Source organism: Mustela lutreola, chromosome 15, assembly GCF_030435805.1.
Source record: "Mustela lutreola isolate mMusLut2 chromosome 15, mMusLut2.pri, whole genome shotgun sequence".
Taxonomy (NCBI): Eukaryota; Metazoa; Chordata; class Mammalia; order Carnivora; family Mustelidae; genus Mustela; species Mustela lutreola.
The window spans coordinates 12,806,208-12,823,901 of NC_081304.1; the positions used below are offsets into that span (position 1 = coordinate 12,806,208).

The 17,694-nt window shown below is 47.7% G+C and overlaps 1 protein-coding gene across 1 annotated transcript in view; it reads left to right on the plus strand.

Annotated features, from left to right (window-relative positions):
• Positions 1–17,694, plus strand: part of PRKCA (protein kinase C alpha) — a 393,909-nt gene that overhangs the window by 307,289 nt on the left and 68,926 nt on the right. The window lies entirely within an intron of this gene.

Consider the following 17,694-nt stretch of genomic DNA (forward strand, 5'->3'; position numbering starts at 1 on the left):
CTCAACCACTTATCAATATGCCTTTTTAAACATTTTTCCCAGCTCCTAAGCACCCTATCAAGAATGTTTTTTCAGACTTGTTAAAAAAAAAAAAAACCACTGATTTGAAAATTTGATTCTAAAAACTTTTATCAAAAGTGAAAACTTTAGTCTTCTTTTCTTGTATTACAAGTTAAAACTAAGCTTAAAGTCGCTCTATGATGGATTACATAAAAGCTACATGAAAAAAAAATCTAAACTAGATTATGTATGATACAGGGTATTATCAATTGAGATATACAAAATAAAAGATAACAAAAACTTGGGAAATTATGTAATGTTAAAAGAAAAAATAGGATATAAAGTTATATATAAAATATAATCTCAGTCATGTTAAAATCATTTTAAATATGTATTTTCAAAAGGCTAGTAGGAGATACAACAAAATATAAAGTTTTCTATGAAAAAAAAAAAAAAAAACAGAAGTGCTGCACAACCCCCTCCCTTTGCAAGCTGTGTTAACATGCTAAGCCTATTATTGTGTTGTGAGTGGGGACTAGAGCCATCCCAGGAATAAGCCTGGTTGGTTTCTGCATAAGAAATGGGCTGGCACGTCAGCGGGGAGACAGGCCAGATTCCAAGTGCGGTATTCTCATTAGAAAGAAGAGCTGCACTTCTCCAAATGGCAGGAGGACATTTTGGCATTAACTCGGGAGGTGGTTTGGGTGTAATTAAGCTCTCGGGCCGGCATCATCATTTCTGCTCCAGATCTGGAGAAGAGGCCGGCTCTCTGTCTCCTTCCCATCGAGGGTCGGTGTTTGCCTTCCGTCCCAGATTCCTCTGTCTTCTTTCTCCCTCCGCCTCTGCCCTCCCCACCTCCCTCGTGGTCTTTGCTCTGTCCATGCTTGTCTCTGCTCACCAGACTCTTTTCTCCCAAGCACTTGCCCTATGGTCCAGATCACCGTTTTTCATTTTTTTCTGTTTCTCTAATCACCTGCATTTTGGCTGCTTGAGGGATGGATACGGTAGCCATCACGGTCTGTGTAACCGGTTAGTTCTTTTGGAATCTTTCTCTTCCTTGGGTGAATTAGGATTCACTGGAATTCCCATCCCCTAAGGAAACAGGTGTACACACACACACACACACACGCACGTGCACAGAGATACTGAACTGTGGCTGAAATGTCGACACTAATGAGATTCCAGTGGTTTTGTTTTTCCTCTCTCTCTGTTGTTGCCCTCTCCAAAATGAAGGTTTGTCCCAAAGAAACATACAGATCATATCAAGATGGAATGAATTCTTAAGGCTGTAAAACATAAAAACTTTCAAAGTGCCCTTTGGCAGGCTGATACTTGGTGGAGGTGGATGTTGATGGCAAATGCTTAAGGTCAGGGCTGTGAGCCTGGGTGCCCCGGGGAGCATAAATGAGTCACAGATAATGTAAGTAAATGGCAGCAAGCAGCAGGCCTCAGGACTGGTGACAGCAGGGTGGGGACCGGGGGCCGCCACTGCTCCTTGGTGCCAGTTGGTTATTGCCGTGCCCAGAGGAGGGTCCTGTGCCGCCAGATCTCCTGGTTCTTCGAGAGAAGCCAAAAGCCAATTTTTTTTTTAGTCTGACATCTCCTGACTCCCTTTAATATTGGCAGCTAATTAAAACTCAGAGCTTGGTATAAGACAAACACTCTATTGCTGTAGACACAGGTAAATTTCAGCCAGTAGAAATCAGCTGGCAATCTCTGTTCCTAAAAAAAAAAAGAGAGAGAGAGACAGGAAAAAAAATGCATTTATGTATAAAGTGAAGTTCTTTCCAAAGGGGCCTGGTAGTATTTAGGGCATTCAAGTGCAAAGATGTGTTAAGGCCTGGGGTACCTTCCAGTGTCGACATCCGATATTCAGCAAGGCTATCTCTCTCCTGATTTTTTCCATCACTTCCTCCCTGTCTATGCCCACCTCCCCCTCAAAGCTCAGGACAGGAGCCCCACCCCTGACATCACACCACTTCTGTGAAGGATGACCCTTTCCAGAGCGTTTTGGGACCTCACGCTCCAGCACTACTCCCATGTCCCAGGTGGGAGAGATTGCCTAGAAGCTAAACAGAGTCTCGGTGAATTTCCTGCCCTAGTTGTAGGTCATTAGCAAAAACCAGCGGGTCAGGAACTGCTGGTATAGAACCCAGTTGAGGGAGGGTCTGCACTGGGGCATCACAATGGAGACCACTCCTGGAAATGTCTGAGACTTTGCTTTGCTGATGGGGAAATATTGACCCACTTTTTGTGCCTCATTTCCATGGCTTCCTGGTGAGTAACCTTCCTGTTTTTCTGGGCAGTGAGTCTAGCTTTTGTAAAGGTCAGAGCTCCAAATTTAAAAAAAAAAAAAAAAAAAAAAAAGGCAGGGGGAAGGGGCGGTGCGTAGGGGGCTAGGTCAGAGGGCTTGAGGCCAGAATTGCATTTCTCTCTAGAGGCTCGTTAGAGGCCTCGTGTGTGGTGCTCCCTCCTGGCCATGTACTTTGGATGGAGTTCTACCAGCCCAAGGGCAAGTGCAGCGAGGGCCATGAGCCTCTGCTGTCCGGCTTCCGGTTTCTGTGCTCAGAGCACCTGCCTGGACTACATCCCGGCTTTTGCTTTAAACCTTGTGCAGATCCTTCGATTTTACTGGAATTGCAGTGGTTCATTTCCTTAGCGTTGCAGGAGACCAAGCCCCTTGATGGTGGGGTCAAGGAGATGCTGAGAATTTTCCCACAGCTGTCGTGTTGTATTTGAAAGGGAACATTCAGATCTGATTTCAGGCAGGAATTAACCACGGAGCAGTGTTCTGTTGAGGTCTGTAAACGTGAAACTTTTCATTCTTCTCCAGCGTCCAAGTGTCGGGAAGCAGCGTGCCTGGGCACAAAGACTTGTGTCTACTTTTGAGCAGTTCTGGGTCATAGCCAGCCTTCCCAAACGGGGTGCTGCCTGGCACCAGGGTGCAATTTGGAGACGTTTCTCCAACACACACCCTATTCCCTCCCTCTCCGTCCCCGGCCATGATATGACTGCTTCCCAGTGTCTGCAGACTTGCCTCTCTGTCCACATCTCTCCATATACTTGCCGTCCTGACTGACCTTCCATCATCCGAGTTTTTTTCTCCCCCACCCGCTCTTCCAGAAGGACTTTCCCGCCCTCTGGTAACAGTATGATTCAGCTAAATTTTTAATTTAAAGTTCCGTGGTGACTCATGTCTGGATGAAATACAGCATGATGACTAGTCCTTTTAGGAACAGGCATTACTCAGGGTGTCGTATGCCAGCTAGAGTCTATAGGATTTTTCTCTCTGTGTCCAGCCCTGGTTTCTAGAAAGAGTTAATAGTGAGGTTGTGATTTTCGAATCGGAAGTCACTCAATCTGATGGAAAAAAAATCCAAACAAATGAGCATTGACAGCTATGCCTCCGCGTTAGCATTTGTCTTAATAACATGGGGGAAAACATTTCAAATATATCATTTGATTCTAGAACCCGGCAAACAGAATGATCAGTGAGTAAAGCTCTTAGGAGGCAAAGAAATCCCAAGATGGTTGGAAATGACCTAACTCCCTAATGCATTGTCCCCCTTGAGCAGTTTATCTGCCTAAAAGACAAAACAAATCAGAACCTTGAGCTCCGTGTTCGTGGACAGTGTGTCCGTTCCCCATTCATCTTCAAGTAAAGCACACACAGTTCCTGATTCACAAACATAGCTCATGTATTTGTTCATTTGTCCTATATTAAAGCTCCGGCAATGAATAGAGCAAACAGCCTCCTCCTGTCCATGGAGCTCCTGTCTGTACCTTTGGACCCTGCTTCAGATCTTTTTGGGAACGAGGCAGGAGGCTTCTTGAGAAATAAGCTTTTTCTAACCCCTGTGCTAGTCAGTGATTTCCCTAGGACATCCCCTCACAATTGAGAAGATTCTGGATTCCTGTTCCTTCCTCCTACTTCTGGGCCCCTGTCCTCTGTGATGAGGCTCATGGCCAGCGCTAGAGAGACACGTGGCCCAGAGAATGGTTGGTTAGCCCTTGCCCAGCATGCTTTCTGTAAAGCGTCGCATAATAAATAGTTTAGGCTTTGCAGGCCTCTAGGTTCCTGTCACAACCACTCAGCTATACCTTTGTGCCATCAAAGCAGCCACAGACAAGGTGTAAGCAAAGGGACACAGTTGTGTGCTAGTAAAACATTATTGTAAAAACAGGTGACAGACCAGATTTGGCCCATAAGCGATGGTTTAGCCCCTGGTTCAGCCCACGGACTGTATGCAGCGTCAGATCCTGGTTCTGCCGCGTATCAACCACGTGGCTTCCCGGGGCATGTCCTTCACTGTAAATAGGAATAATAATAGTATTTACTTAATGGTGTTGTGGGTTTTTTTTTTTTTTAAGACTTTATTTATTTGACAGGGAGAGAGAGAGGTCACAAGTAGAGAGGCAGGCAGAGAGAGAGGAGGAAGCAGGTGCCCTGCTAAGGAGAGAGCCCAATGCAGGGCTCGATCCCAGAACCCTGAGACCATGACCTGAGCCAAAGGCAGAGGCTTAACCCACTGAGCCACCCAGGCGCCCCTTAATGGTGTTGTTTTAAAGAGGAAATTAGGTTGTCGTTAGAAATTTCCTGAAAACAGACTTTCATACAAGTGTTTTATCATCATCCTCAACATGGTCCATTGCAGAAACTGGGTCATAGAGAGCACTTTTTTTTTTATTAAAACTTCTGGAGCTTTCTGGGGAAAACATTTTTTTTTTTAATGTTGTAATCATGTTCTAAATGGTAGACTGGTTCTGTGTCCTGTAGTCCAGCCACACCATGAAATAGAAGGGTATTGATGAAACCCGATCACCATTTATAACATTGTTTTATGGGGAAATAGATCTTCATGTACATTTAGATGGGTTTCTGGAACACAGCGTGTAGGTGGATTGGGAACTTGGTGTAACTGGCAGTGGGTCAGGCCGTCTCTGGGTGAAGCAAGGTTTCAGGGGGATAAAGGAGTCTCAGCCTGAAGAGACCGTCCACACTAACATTTCTCAGCACGGTTGTTTGGCAGAAGGTCCTGAGCAAAGACTTCAAAGTGAGCCCGTCCATGAACCACACCGAGAACGATCCCATGTGGGACCCTAAGTGTAGCATCAGCTTCTAGCACGTCCTGTTCACCCCAAAAATGGCGCCCTTGGTTTGCTGGTGATGGCGCTCCCAGGAAACTCCAACATTTCTGTCGGTGTCTTGACGCCCTTTGGATCTTTCACCAAATCTGGGATTTGAATCCTTCCCCTCTTGAACTTTGCCCAGGGAGTTACGCCTGGCATTCAACTGGCCAGTTAGAAGAAAAGCATCTTCTGAGCACATCTTTTCCTCATTGACAACCATTCCAGGAGACCTTCTGGTCATTATCCGTCTCCATGGTTTTTCGTGAGCTTGAGCGTCTCTGTGTTGTGTTACATCAGTCTGGTTGATTCTTCCCCTGAGCCACTTGGACCATCCCCAGAGCTGGGAATGTGCTAGAATCAAGAACAAGGGAGGGCCGCCTGGGTGACTCAGTCAGTGAAGCGTCTGCCTTCAGCTCAGGTCAGGATCCCCGGGTCCTGGTGTTATTGGATCCCGGGGTTCTTGTCTCACAGAGTTGAAGGATGAATCTCGCAGACACAAAAGGGAAAGTGATGTGAAAGTTTATTAAGTGAAGGTGAGAGCAGAAAGGACAGAAGCAGCTCCCTGGAGTGAGAGGGGTCCCGAAAGGGTTGCCCCCGAGGACTTCTAGGGGCTGTCTCTTATGGAGAACTCCCTGGGAAGCTTGTGGCCTTGAGATTCATGTGCCGACTTGATTTGAGCACCGACTACTGATAACACCCTTAATGACTTGAGGTCTGGTCATTTTCCATGATACACTGTAGCCACCGAAGAAAATTAGTCCCCAGCATTCAGAACCACGTGGCTTGTGTTCTTATCTCTTGTTCACTCTGGCTTAGGGCTTCTGCCTCGGAGGAGTAGTCCCAGAGCCCAGCCAGGGGCCCCCCATCTCTCCCTGTCTATAACTTAACCCTTTCCTTCCTCCCTGGGATCGAGCCCCACATCGGGCTCCCTGCTCAGAGGGGCATCTGCTTCTCCCTCTCCCTCTGCTTGTGCTCACTCGCTCTCTCTGTCACATAAATAAAATTCTTTTTAAAATAAATAAGAACAAGGGAGAAGGTTTAGGGGAGAAGAAAAAGAGAGGCCCATTGTGAGACCACTATCTCCTTTGGAGTCAGCCACTTCCTGCCAGGGTCCTATTCCCCCCAACCCGGTCACACACCTCCTCACTGCCCTCCCCTCCCTCTCAGAGGCAGTGCCTTTCTCCTAAGGCTTGGCCCCTCTCCCTTGGAGCGATTTCTTTCTAACCAACACCTTCTGCCCCAATCCTCCCCATAGAGAAATGGAACAATAGGGCTGATGACCCGAGCCCCGGACCAGGTTCCTCGGGCCCACCACACCCGAGCACAGGCTCAGGAGTCCAGGAAAACCACCAGCCACCTGCCTCTTCACACGTCACATTTCAGGAGTCAAAACAGTCAAACCCGAATTCTCTCCTTGTGCTCCGGTATCACAGACCCTTGTCTCTGATTTGTGCTGTGATGACTTCTAGCTACAAATGGAGTTTCAGTGAACTCCTCCCTACCCCTGGGGCTGCTGGTCTCCTGCACATGTTGTTTGCCGTTACTGAAGATGCTGCTGTAAAAAAAGCCAAGCAGCTTTCCTTAAAGGAGGCCACGCCATTGTCTTCTGCGGGAGGGTCGAGGCTTTTCGTTGTCTCCGTCATCTGTTTTAGAGAATTAAAGTAGAGCAGAGTGAGAAGCTAAAAGCACCTGAGTCTTTTTTCTGTCCTAGCCTGCCACAGGTGCTCTACTCCTGGGTAAATTAACATCTAACATTTAAAAAAAAAAAAAAAAAAAAAAAGTTAAGAGGCAAAATAGACACATTTGTAGCAGAATTAAGATCGCTAAGAGGCAGTGCGCTTTGGGCTTTGTCTGCATGGACTATTTCTGTTGTCAGAAAATCATGGAAAGCAGCGTCCCATTAGAGAGCTGGCAGGTGACATCCTAGACAGCTCTCCGGAGTGCCAGGATGCAAGAGAACAAGATGAACGCTTTTCAATAGTGGTGTTGCTTGTGAGCTCTCTACAGAGAACTCAGAGAAGCTTGTGATCGAGTGTAAAGGGTGGCAGCTGCTCTTAGGGCAAGGGCCTGACGGCCACTTCCCACCCCCCCCTTCCCGGGAGCGGGCAGTGTGCTGCTGATGGGGACAAAGAGGAGGAGAGCAGGGAGCACAGTGAGGGACCGCGAAGCTCCAGGGGGTTTCTTGCTGAGCACTCTGACCCCTGCATTTGAGGGGTGGTTCTGCATCCTGGCGCGAACCCCAGCCCCAGGGGTCCTGCCGCTGGGGCTCAGACCCTGGCTTGTCCACGTCCCAGGTCCATGAACTTGGGCACATTCCTCCATGTTCCATCATGATAGTTTAGAAAGAGGACACAAGTGGAAATAGTCGTGGTTTCCCCTCCTGAATATTCCCCTTACTTGCAGTAACCTTGCATCAGATGCTTAAATTCTCTGATCTTTCATTTGGCCTTTCTTTGTGAATTGGGGATAATGGTAGTGTCTGCTGCAGAGCAGTGCTGTGGGGATTAAAGGAGCTCATTCGTGTAAGTTGCCTAGCCTAGCCCCTGGCATATAGTAAGTGCTCAATAAAGCTTAGCCAGGACTGTTGGGGTTTTGGGGGGTTTGGGGGTTTTGGTTGTTTTGTTTATTTGTTGCTTTCATCATAGCTGATTATATAATATGGGCTTACTCAGATTTGGTTTAGATTGACACTTATGAAAATTTAGAAACTCTGACCCTACACCTCTATGTGCAAAGAGGTGCTGCAGAGAGGCATGAGCATCTGAGAACGCTGCTTGGAGAAGTTCGGACAGGGAATCATTCCTGAGAACAGACCAGTAGATTGATGGTCCCAACACTCACCACGTTCTAGAGCCTGCAGTTAAAACTTCAGTTCTCTCTCATACGTTCAGCGGCAGGCTCCCCGACCCGGCTCTGCTTCGGCTCAGTTTCCCATACAGGCAACATTTCAGGGTAGTTTGAACCCGTATCAGGCTCTCTGCTCATCGGGGAGCCTGCTTCCTCCTCTCTCTCCACCTGCCTCTCTGCCTACTTGTGATCTCTGTCAAATAAATAAATAAAATCTTAAGAAAAAAAGAAATGCAAAACCAGTGACTTTCTAATATATTTTTCCTGGGCTTATACATCATCTGTATCCAAGAGAACTGGATTTTAGGAAGTGGCTTCTCTAGGGATTCTGAGCATGTTGCTGGACCCAGATAAGGGTGTGTGCGTGTGTGTGTGTGTGTGTGTGTGTGTATTTTTGGCATGACCAAGTAACTATTAGAAGGATGTAACAAAGCTAGGACAATATTTGAGTTACTTAATAATTTAATAATATAAATTTCTTACAGTCGTCCCAGAAGTCCCAGTGAAAAGTATTGAGAATGTCTGGTTAGTTGGAAAGCTGTGAGCAGAGGGTCAGAGCTCTCACCCAGCCCTCTGTTTTAGACACAAAGTTGCTTTACCTCAGGGACTAGACTAAATATATTACCTAAGGGCTGTGAACTCATGAGCTACATTAGTTTTCATAGATATTTTGGAAACAAAAGGACACTAACTTTCCATGGCTCAGATGTTCGATTTGAAAGACTTTTTTGAAAAGATTCTACAGAATGTCCCTTGGCCAGACCCTGAGGCAGGATTAGCCTGAGGTCTGTGTCCTCCCGGTTTTGCATTTGTGACCGTTCGGAACCATAGCAGGGTCTATAGCGAAAGGAGCCAAAATGAAATTGACGCACGTGTTCCATGAGAATGAGCTGCTTTGTGGGGCTCATGATTGAGGTCCAGAAACTACTAGAAAGAAGCAGCACCCTGGAGACTGCAGATTTCCTGAAGAACACACATGCATCTACTTTTATTTATTCCGGGGAAACATTTTGAGATGATCCCTATTACTGATTAACAAATTAATGTGATCCACTTACTATTAAAGTATTTAAGTCAACATTGATGAGACTCCGTTGCTAGGTTATGTGAAGAAAGAGCTAGCAAACATTTTCCTGTTTACTGTTGCTGAAATTGGATTTTCCAGAAGCCCTCCATTGTCTTTGAAGACTTTATCTAATTCAGAGTGTTCTTCTCTGGATGAGAAAAAAGAAAATAGTTCACTGGAGACCCTCAGATAAATTGTAGCTATTTGTTGATCTGATCAGGCCTGCTACTGTTACTATGGAAACCTGAGTACTTTCCAGTGACCTTTTGGACCCAAAACACAAAATCTATGTGCCCCAATATAGATTCTGCTTTTTTTTTTTTTTTTAATTTATTCATTCTGGTCCCTAAATGGCTTAATTAATTACTTTCTGAACTGTGTGCTATTAAGCAGGGTGGGGGGGAGTCTATAAAATGCACATCAGCTGAAGGATATTTTATTCTTTGTATTTCAGCTCTGTCTTAGAAGCAAACTCTTAAGCCGAAACAGGACAAAGTTCAATGTTTGAAATCATTGTCACACATTCATTAGATCCTTGTCAGCAGAGTTTAGCACCACCACTCAACGGAGCAGGCTCAAAGAAAGCTTCCCAAAAGCAACTGCACATTATTTCTGATTAGTCCGCAAGGGAGGGTGAATGCATTTATAGCCTAGCATTGGCAGCATGTTTTCAGCTTAATTTCTCTTATGGAAATGACTTTGGTGGGAAACCAGAAAAAGATTGTACATTCTAGTTATCTGTTCCATCCTAATGGACTCCTGAATTGACATAAAAAGCCTTGTGTTTGGAGCTGTGGGCGGCGGGGCAGGGGTGGGGGTGGCTTATGGGTGGATGTTGCTGGTTCGATAGACAGGGCAAGCCTACAGTAAATGTTAAAAGCAGCCATCCGTGTGCACCCAAGGCCTGGTAGTACAGGGAGTTCGCAGGTCAGGAGTTGGAAGGAAGGAAGAGCCAGTGTCCCTTGCAACAAACAGAGATACGGTACCTAAGCACCGACACTGGTCCCTATGGTTCTAGCCCAAGCACCAAAAAAGAAGTCAAAACCCCTTAAAACAGAAAAGCCTAGAATAAGTATAACACCCCCCCCCAACATAATGCTGTTTGCTGTTTTCACAAGGAACATGTCCTACAAAGAATTAGAATTGGGGATCTAGGGACGTCATTCCCAAGGATTCAGAACTCCCTGAGTAGCCTGGGGAAAAAAAAAAAAAAAGTGACCACTTGTGTTTCAGATCTTGCAACTAACTCCGGGTATGACACATGGACCAGCAGCCAGAACATCATCTGGGAGCCTATCAGAAATGCAGGGCGCAACTGCGTGGCTCGTCAGTTAAGCACCTGACTTTTGATCTCCGCTTAAGTTTTGATCTCGGGATCGTGAGCTCAAGCCCCACTTTGGGCTCCACACCAGGCATGGAGTCTGCTTATAAAATGCAGATTCTCAGATCCCATTCTAGATTTGTACTGAAGTCAGAATCTGCATTTTCACAAGATGCCCAGAGGGATCCTGTCCCCTTTAAAGTTTGAGAAACACTGATGGGGAGGGTGTGACCTGTCGAATAATGGGTGAACAAACTTGTGTCCTGCCGTGGTTGTGGAGGTGATGACAGACTCCGTGACACCCAGTATTCAAGTCCAGTGGCACAGGAATGGACCCCCAGCCACCTGCTTTCATGCAGCTCCTGAGCTAAGAATGGTTTGAATATTTTCAGTGATTTTTTTAAGGGTAGTATTCGCGACACTTGAAAATTAGATGAACTTCATCCTTGAGCATCTAAAGACTTTACTAACACAACCACGCTTGTCCATTTATTGTCAGTGGCTGCTTTCCAGCCACAAAAGCAGAGCTGCGTCCCTGGAATAGAGGCTCTGTGGCCTCCAAAGCCTAAAATATGTGCTGTCTGGTCCTTCTCAGAGGAAGTTGATAATGTAGTAGTAGCATATCCGAAGTGGGGGGGGGGGGCGAGGTGCAAAATTACCGCCGTGGAGAGAAAACAAAAGCACAGAAGGGCCTTACTTGAGCTGGTTTGTAGCAGGACCCAGACCTCCTGTCTCTTCTCAGTCCTGCTCCCTGTGATGCCACGTCCCCATCCCCCTCGCACACACACCATGCTTTGGCACACACCTTAGCACTTGCATTCCCTTGCAGAGACCCCCCACTTCCCCTCTGTGTCAAGCTTTCCAAAGCCTCCCCATTCGAACATGCTTCTCAAGCCTTTTAAACGGGTCTGAGATTTCCTTGTGTAGACCAAGACGGCTCACCTGCTGCACACACCTGTTGGATTTGCCACCTTCGTGTGTCCACAGTGCAAACGGCCAGCCCTGCCCTGGAGGCCTCAGATCTTAAACATCAGGCCCCGTTTGGCTTTCCTCGATAGCCCGGGGGAGGGTGTCTGAGCCTGTGTGTCTAGGAAGCTGATGGAGGCCTTCCGGGGAGAGGCCATTCTGCAGCCCAGAGTGTCTCCCTCCTTCACACCTAAATTCCTTTAGCCTCGGGCAACACTCCAGGTGCAAGGAATATGGTCACGTCCAGAGATGGACCAGCTCCTTTACCATATTTTGAGTGGCTCCAGGAACAAGTAGTTTGGGAAATTTCTGACTGGTGAATGGCGTGTCTTAAGAACATTACCGAGTAGGAACAGGGGATGTGACACGTTTTACTTTGGCTCCGCTCTATGCGTCATATTCCTGACCCTCACAGTAAAGGAGCAGCCGAACTTTCTTTCCAGCCTGAACCCAGTAAACAGAATGAGCAGGTGTCCAACTTGGGCCGCAGGTCAGTTCCTTGTCCAAGTACCCGTATCTCCAGTTCTTGAGACTCCAGTCGAGCCTCACTGCTGAGAAGACTGTGGCTCTCGTGATGTGACGTGGCGTTAACGTGAGGCCGAAGTGGCCTCAGGAACTCAAAATGGCAGCTCCCGATGTGAGAGGCGCAGGAGCCGATGGCTGGGGTGTTCGTGGGTGTTTTATTTTGGTTTTATTGATGGATTTTTGTTTTTCATGGATCAGGTCTCTGACTTTTAAGACCATTGTCCTAGTGGGCGAGGCATCGTGGCTCTCCCTGCCTCATCAAGCCAACCAGGTGGAGTCAGAGAGGGCCCGTGCCCAAGACTCCAATGAGCTCCGTGTCTCTTGTGTTCATTATGGAAAACAGGATAGTTAACACTGAGGCAGCTCTCAGACATTCACCGTCTTGCCTCTGTGCCTCTGCACAGAGGAGCTTTACTTCCTCATCTCCCGGCCGACATCGAAGTGTGAGGGTCAACCTGTGTTCCCTCGGAGTGCTCACGGATGTGGGGAAGGAGAGGGTCTGTGGGAGTCTGGCTGATTCCCTCCATTAACCTTTCCTTGATTTTTTTTTTTTTTTAAGATTTTATTTATTCAAGAGACAGATCACAAGTGGGCAGAGAGACGCACGGAGAGAGAGGTGGAAGCAGGTTCCCCGCCGAGCAGAGAGCCTGATGCGGGGCTCAATCCCAGGACCCTGTGATCATGACCTGAGCCAAAGGCAGATGCTTAACCAAACTGAGTCACCCAGGCGCCCCTGACTTTTTTTTTTTTTTTTTTTTCCCAAAAAAGGATTTGGGTTCATTTGCCATGTCCAAGCATGAAATGGCTTAGGGGTCTTCTAGGTCCATTCGAGTCCGAGAGCCCAGCGGTTAGGGGAAGGCTGGGAAACTGCCCATACGGAAGTGTCCGTCAGAGGATTTTGTAAGTAGGCTCTGTAGAAGGTGGCCTATTGCAGATGGAAGTGGGAAGTGGGACCTTCTGAAGCCATACCATGTAATTTTCAGGGCATCTCAGCCAACCTCAAGTCCTCTCTCCCGAGAGGTATTAAGGCAAAGATTGGGCAGCTCTATCCGAAAGGCACAGGAGAAATGTTAACTAAATTTCCTCTAAAGTTCTTGGAAACAGCACCAACATTTCAATAAGGATGTTTTTGTTGCTATTGTTAGTTGCCTTTAATCTTGATGTGGATTAAGATCTCTGGCCTAAAATAGACCTTTGGGGATTAGAATAAAATGGCCTATTTTGAGAACAATTATAAATAGACTCATGATTACAGATTTAAAGGACCATAATTAGGAGATGTAACCAAGGCTCATCTATCCGTACCTGTTCAAAGAGATGTAAAATTCATTATTTGACCAGCTTCCTATTTTAGTAGACAAACCCTTCCAAGCACACAATACAATCTGTTTGTCTCTGAGCTCCTCTCCATTAAGGCTCGGGGATATGGTGACCTTTTCAGGCAGGGAAGGTGGGGTTTGGAAAACCAGCCTTTTCCTCAAATTTTGTCCCCCACACTCATACTCTGTATGAACTGGCGGGACTCATCTCATGACTCCTGGTACAAAGCTTTCTGTTAAGATGGTTTCAATTTATTCTTCTCATGTTAGCTCTTTCGAAAGTAAAGTTACCCAGTCAGGAGGGTTTTTTTTTTTTGGGGGGGGGGGTGTTTGTTTGTTTTTTAGACAGAAGTTGAAATATCAAAAGAAATTGGCCAAACCTGGTCACCTAGTGTTCAGGCAACCAGAACACGGTTAACAAGCCGCCCAGTCTATGTTTTACCAGTGATCTTTGGCTCTTCAAGATTCCAAAGAGTCTTCTGAATGATCAAGGAAAAAATTAATTTTGTTACGGGTAGTTTTCGTGGTAAGTGGGTTTTGTTCTCTTCTGACTTACTGAGGAGTGGCGACCTCCGTGTGTAAAGCTTGCGGGGAGCTAGCTGTGTGCTACCTCAGACACCGACGAACCAGGGGCACCACTACTCCACCATCTGGATCGGCCCTAAGCAAAGGAAGCATCATGATGGTCATGGGGCTGTGTGATGGGTTGTCACGTGTGGCCACATCAGAGCCACAAGAAAGAGTGAGAAGGGCCGTGGCTCTGTGTGGTCTGACATGAGTCTGCTCGTTCTGCACACAACAAGAAAGGGTCCATCCGCCACCCCCCCCCCCCCCAGGACCAAGTCAGACCTGCCTCTCTCAAGCCTCCAGGCAGTGCCTGCCTTGTCTGTTGGAGCCTCCCGCGGCCTCCTGGGCTGCCCCTCCCCGTGCCTTCTGTCTGCACTGGAAATGAAACCTCTGCTGTGTTGTTCTCGAGTTGTACTCTTCTGCTCGTGGTGCTTTTTGTTCTCCTGTGTCTGTAGCGTCCTCCCGACTAACCTCGTAGTTTTCCCCTTTCTCCTGTCTCTTGCAGGGATGTCATGTCCGCTTCTTAAAGGTAGTTCTTCCTCCACTCTGTCCTTTTCCACCTTCCCTGCCACAAAAACGTTTTTGTGGCTGCCAAGCCTGAGTAAACCCCCCCCAGCCATGCTCTCCGCTCTTAAGGATGCACTGTGTGTTCTGGTGGCTTGAACCTTCCGCCTACGCGCGTCCCCGTCAGCACGCTCCCCTCCAAATGGCCACGACCCTCCAGTGAGGGGGAAAACGCTCCTTACGTGTCACCCGGAGAGCATACCTGTCCTCCCCGTCTCCAGATTAAGTCCATTTAAGATTATATGAACTAGGAAGTAATTGAAATCTCCGATCAGTGATTCAAGATAAGTTCAAGTCTGTTTTTAAAGCATCCAACGAACAGAAAGAGTGCATCTTTAAATCGACAGCACACATTTTCCTCTCCTTCTGCCAGTATATATCCCCAATCACATACTAAGACTCATTTTCAATTTTATGTAGACATCTACATGAGCATGCAAACAATATGGTGTACTTACACTACACGAGTGCCTTTCTGCAGAAAGGGTAGTGTAATACATCATGGGCTGAAATCATCAGATTTTTCTGATGTTCTTAATGCCTGGCTTAATGCTACTCACTGTATTTCATTCCTTTTTCCATTTTTTTTTCATTTTTTTCCCCAAAGGAATTGTTCATAACCTAATCAAGCATTCTACCCGCCCCTCCCCCCAACTGTCAAATGGAACTTTGCGATGTGCATGTAAATTATTTCAAAAATTTTATCCGTAATCTTTTCTAACAACACCAGTCTCTTCTGGGGAGCTGGTTAGAGCCGTGTACCAGCTGTGTTTTCAATGTATTGCCTTTGTTAATAATTGAAATCCATTCTGGATCGTTACACCATATTCATACTGGAACCATCTGAGACATCTAAACATTCAAAGACTTGGGTGAAGAATTTGCAAGGGGGAAATCCCGCCCCCGAGCCTAAGCTAGAGTCAACTTAGGAAACACCTTTTAAAACACCGCACTAGGGAAAACATCTAGTAAATAATGTTTTTCAAGTTTCTTTCTGTAGAACTTGTATCTGACACTACAGGCATGATGTGCCCTCAGGCCACCAGAAATTAGTGACCCAGAGTTATGGGAAATAGGGAAGAAAAAAAAATATTCTCTGAGGTTTCACGAGTCTTACAGAGTGTATGAAAACATGCATCTGTCACGATTTCTCTCGTCGCCGCCCTCCTGTTGTTTGTCTTTTGAAACGCTGTCACACAGTGATGCTGTGTGTTCACTTTGGAGAATCCTCTTCAGAAGCTGGCCGCGCCCCACACACTGAGCCACCTGGCAATGTCCCCTGTCAGAGTGACCAGTCCCCTCTCGATCCTTCCAGGACATGGAAATGGTTCCTTTGTAAAAGCAAACGAATCACCTGTCCTGCCCCGTTATCTCAGAGGAAGCTCTACTATGATGAAGTGGGTTCACACCCGGGGATTCGGGTCCTTCCTGGGGCCCAGATGTCCCCTGCCCGAGCGGTGTGTTTCCATCTTTGTGATGAGGCTGGCAAGTCTGTCGTCCCAGGGAGAAATGATCTGTGAGGCGGGCTCTTATTTCACCACGTGTAGGAAGGGCTGGGCATGGCAGCAAAGCTCAGACGTGGCTGGAAAGGGAAATGAAGGGGAAGGGAAAAGAAGAAGAAAAAGTTGGGAGGAAGCCTTTACCTCCTGGGTCCCCTCCTGGCAGGTAAACTCCGGCCCTTCCCAGCTGTAGTGAGTGACTGTCCCCTCTTCAGGCCTGCCGTCCCTCCTGCCCACTGGGCGGCAAGGCTCCCTTCTTGTCCCTGCAGGGAAGCAGCCCCGTGTCCTGGTTAAGTTCCAGGGTACCAGGGTTCAAGTCCCAGCTCAGCCTCCTGGCTGTAAGACCATGGGCCGCTTAGCTCACCTCTCATACCTCAGTTTCTCCATCTCTAAAATGGGGGCGATAAAAATCACCAGGCTCCTAGGTCACAGGGAGGACTGAACGAGGCCATAGGAATGGTGGCCAGGACAGCACTGGGTTGTGAGCTGGCTAGTGTTGCTGCTGCTGTCACAGTCCACATCCTCCCTCTGCCTGCCCCTAACTCTTACGAACCAGGCGTCTTCCCCAAGGAGAGAAGAAACATGGCTGTTTTCTGAGAAGCCATCGCCAAGTTAAAATGAACACTTTGTCGTGTTTTCTGAGCGCCCCCTCCCACCCCCACCTCATGCACCCCGGGGACGGGAGACCCAGTTGTGCATTGGAGGCTTAGCAACCCCCTCCCCCTTCCAGCAATGAAGGTCATTGACGAGAAGGGTCGGGAGATGTCAGTGAAGCCTCTTGTCTTTGCTTTGGTGCACACTACTTGCTTCCTGTGCCTTCTGTCACGGGTCTCAGGACAAGAAGCACAGATGACGCTCCCTGAAAATTTCACCTGTCGGAAATCCACCCCAGCCCGGGCAGTGGAAATGGAACGCCGTCGCTCACACCTCTTTCCAGAGTGGCATCGCTTGCTTGCTCAGGAGCTAATCCTCACCTTGTGGCTTTTTCTGAAAATAGACCTGTCAGTCCTCAGTCCATGGCTGGCCCCCGGGGGCCGTTTCTCTGTGTTGACACGTTGGGAGGAGGCAGGCAGAGAGGACAGTCCGTGACTCTGGCTAGTGGCCGTGGGTGGGCAGCCTCATCTGCACAGATGGTGGCTAGGGCTACAGCCATGTGTTACCCATGTTGCCCCCCAAGCCCCAGCAGCCTGTAGCTACTGGTGGGTTCACAGCAATGGAAAGAATTTAAACTTTAGTAGCCCTTCCCGGCTTATTGACACAAGACCCCCTGCCATCTACCTCCAGGCATCTAAGCCCCATCTGAGCCATACAGACCCTCCCCAAAGCCCATCCTCTGAGGGCTACCCCTGCCCTGGAGACCAGTCCTTACAGCAAACACACATGGACTGCTTGGCCATGGCCCCCGAGGGCCGTGGGGACCCCTCCCCCATCTCCTGTATGTCCCTTTGTTACATCTCTGCCCCTCTCTGCTTGCCTCCTGTCAAAAGAATCTCTCTTCTGGTGTGGCCGCAGCTCCTGAGCTCTCGTGATGCCACCGTCCCTATAGGAAGGGAGGTCTCCCCACTCAGGAGGAGGGAGGCAGCAGTCAGTCCATTTTACAGATGAAGCAGCTGAGGCCTCGGAGAAATCAACAGCCGTAATGGGCATTCCAGTCCGCATCTGGTGGACATACCTTTGCTATTTGCTTCCCTGTCGGCTGGTGGCCCTGGGGCTGTTGGGGGGCAGGCGGGACCACAGCAGCCCAGAGCAGTGCCGTGGCCGCCAGCCTGGGAAGCAGGTGTGTCCCATTGAGCTATAATTAAGTCCCTCCATTTATAAAAACTGGTGTGGTGGTTTGTTTGTTTTTTTTTTTAAAGATTTTATTTATTTATTTGACAGAGATCACAAGCA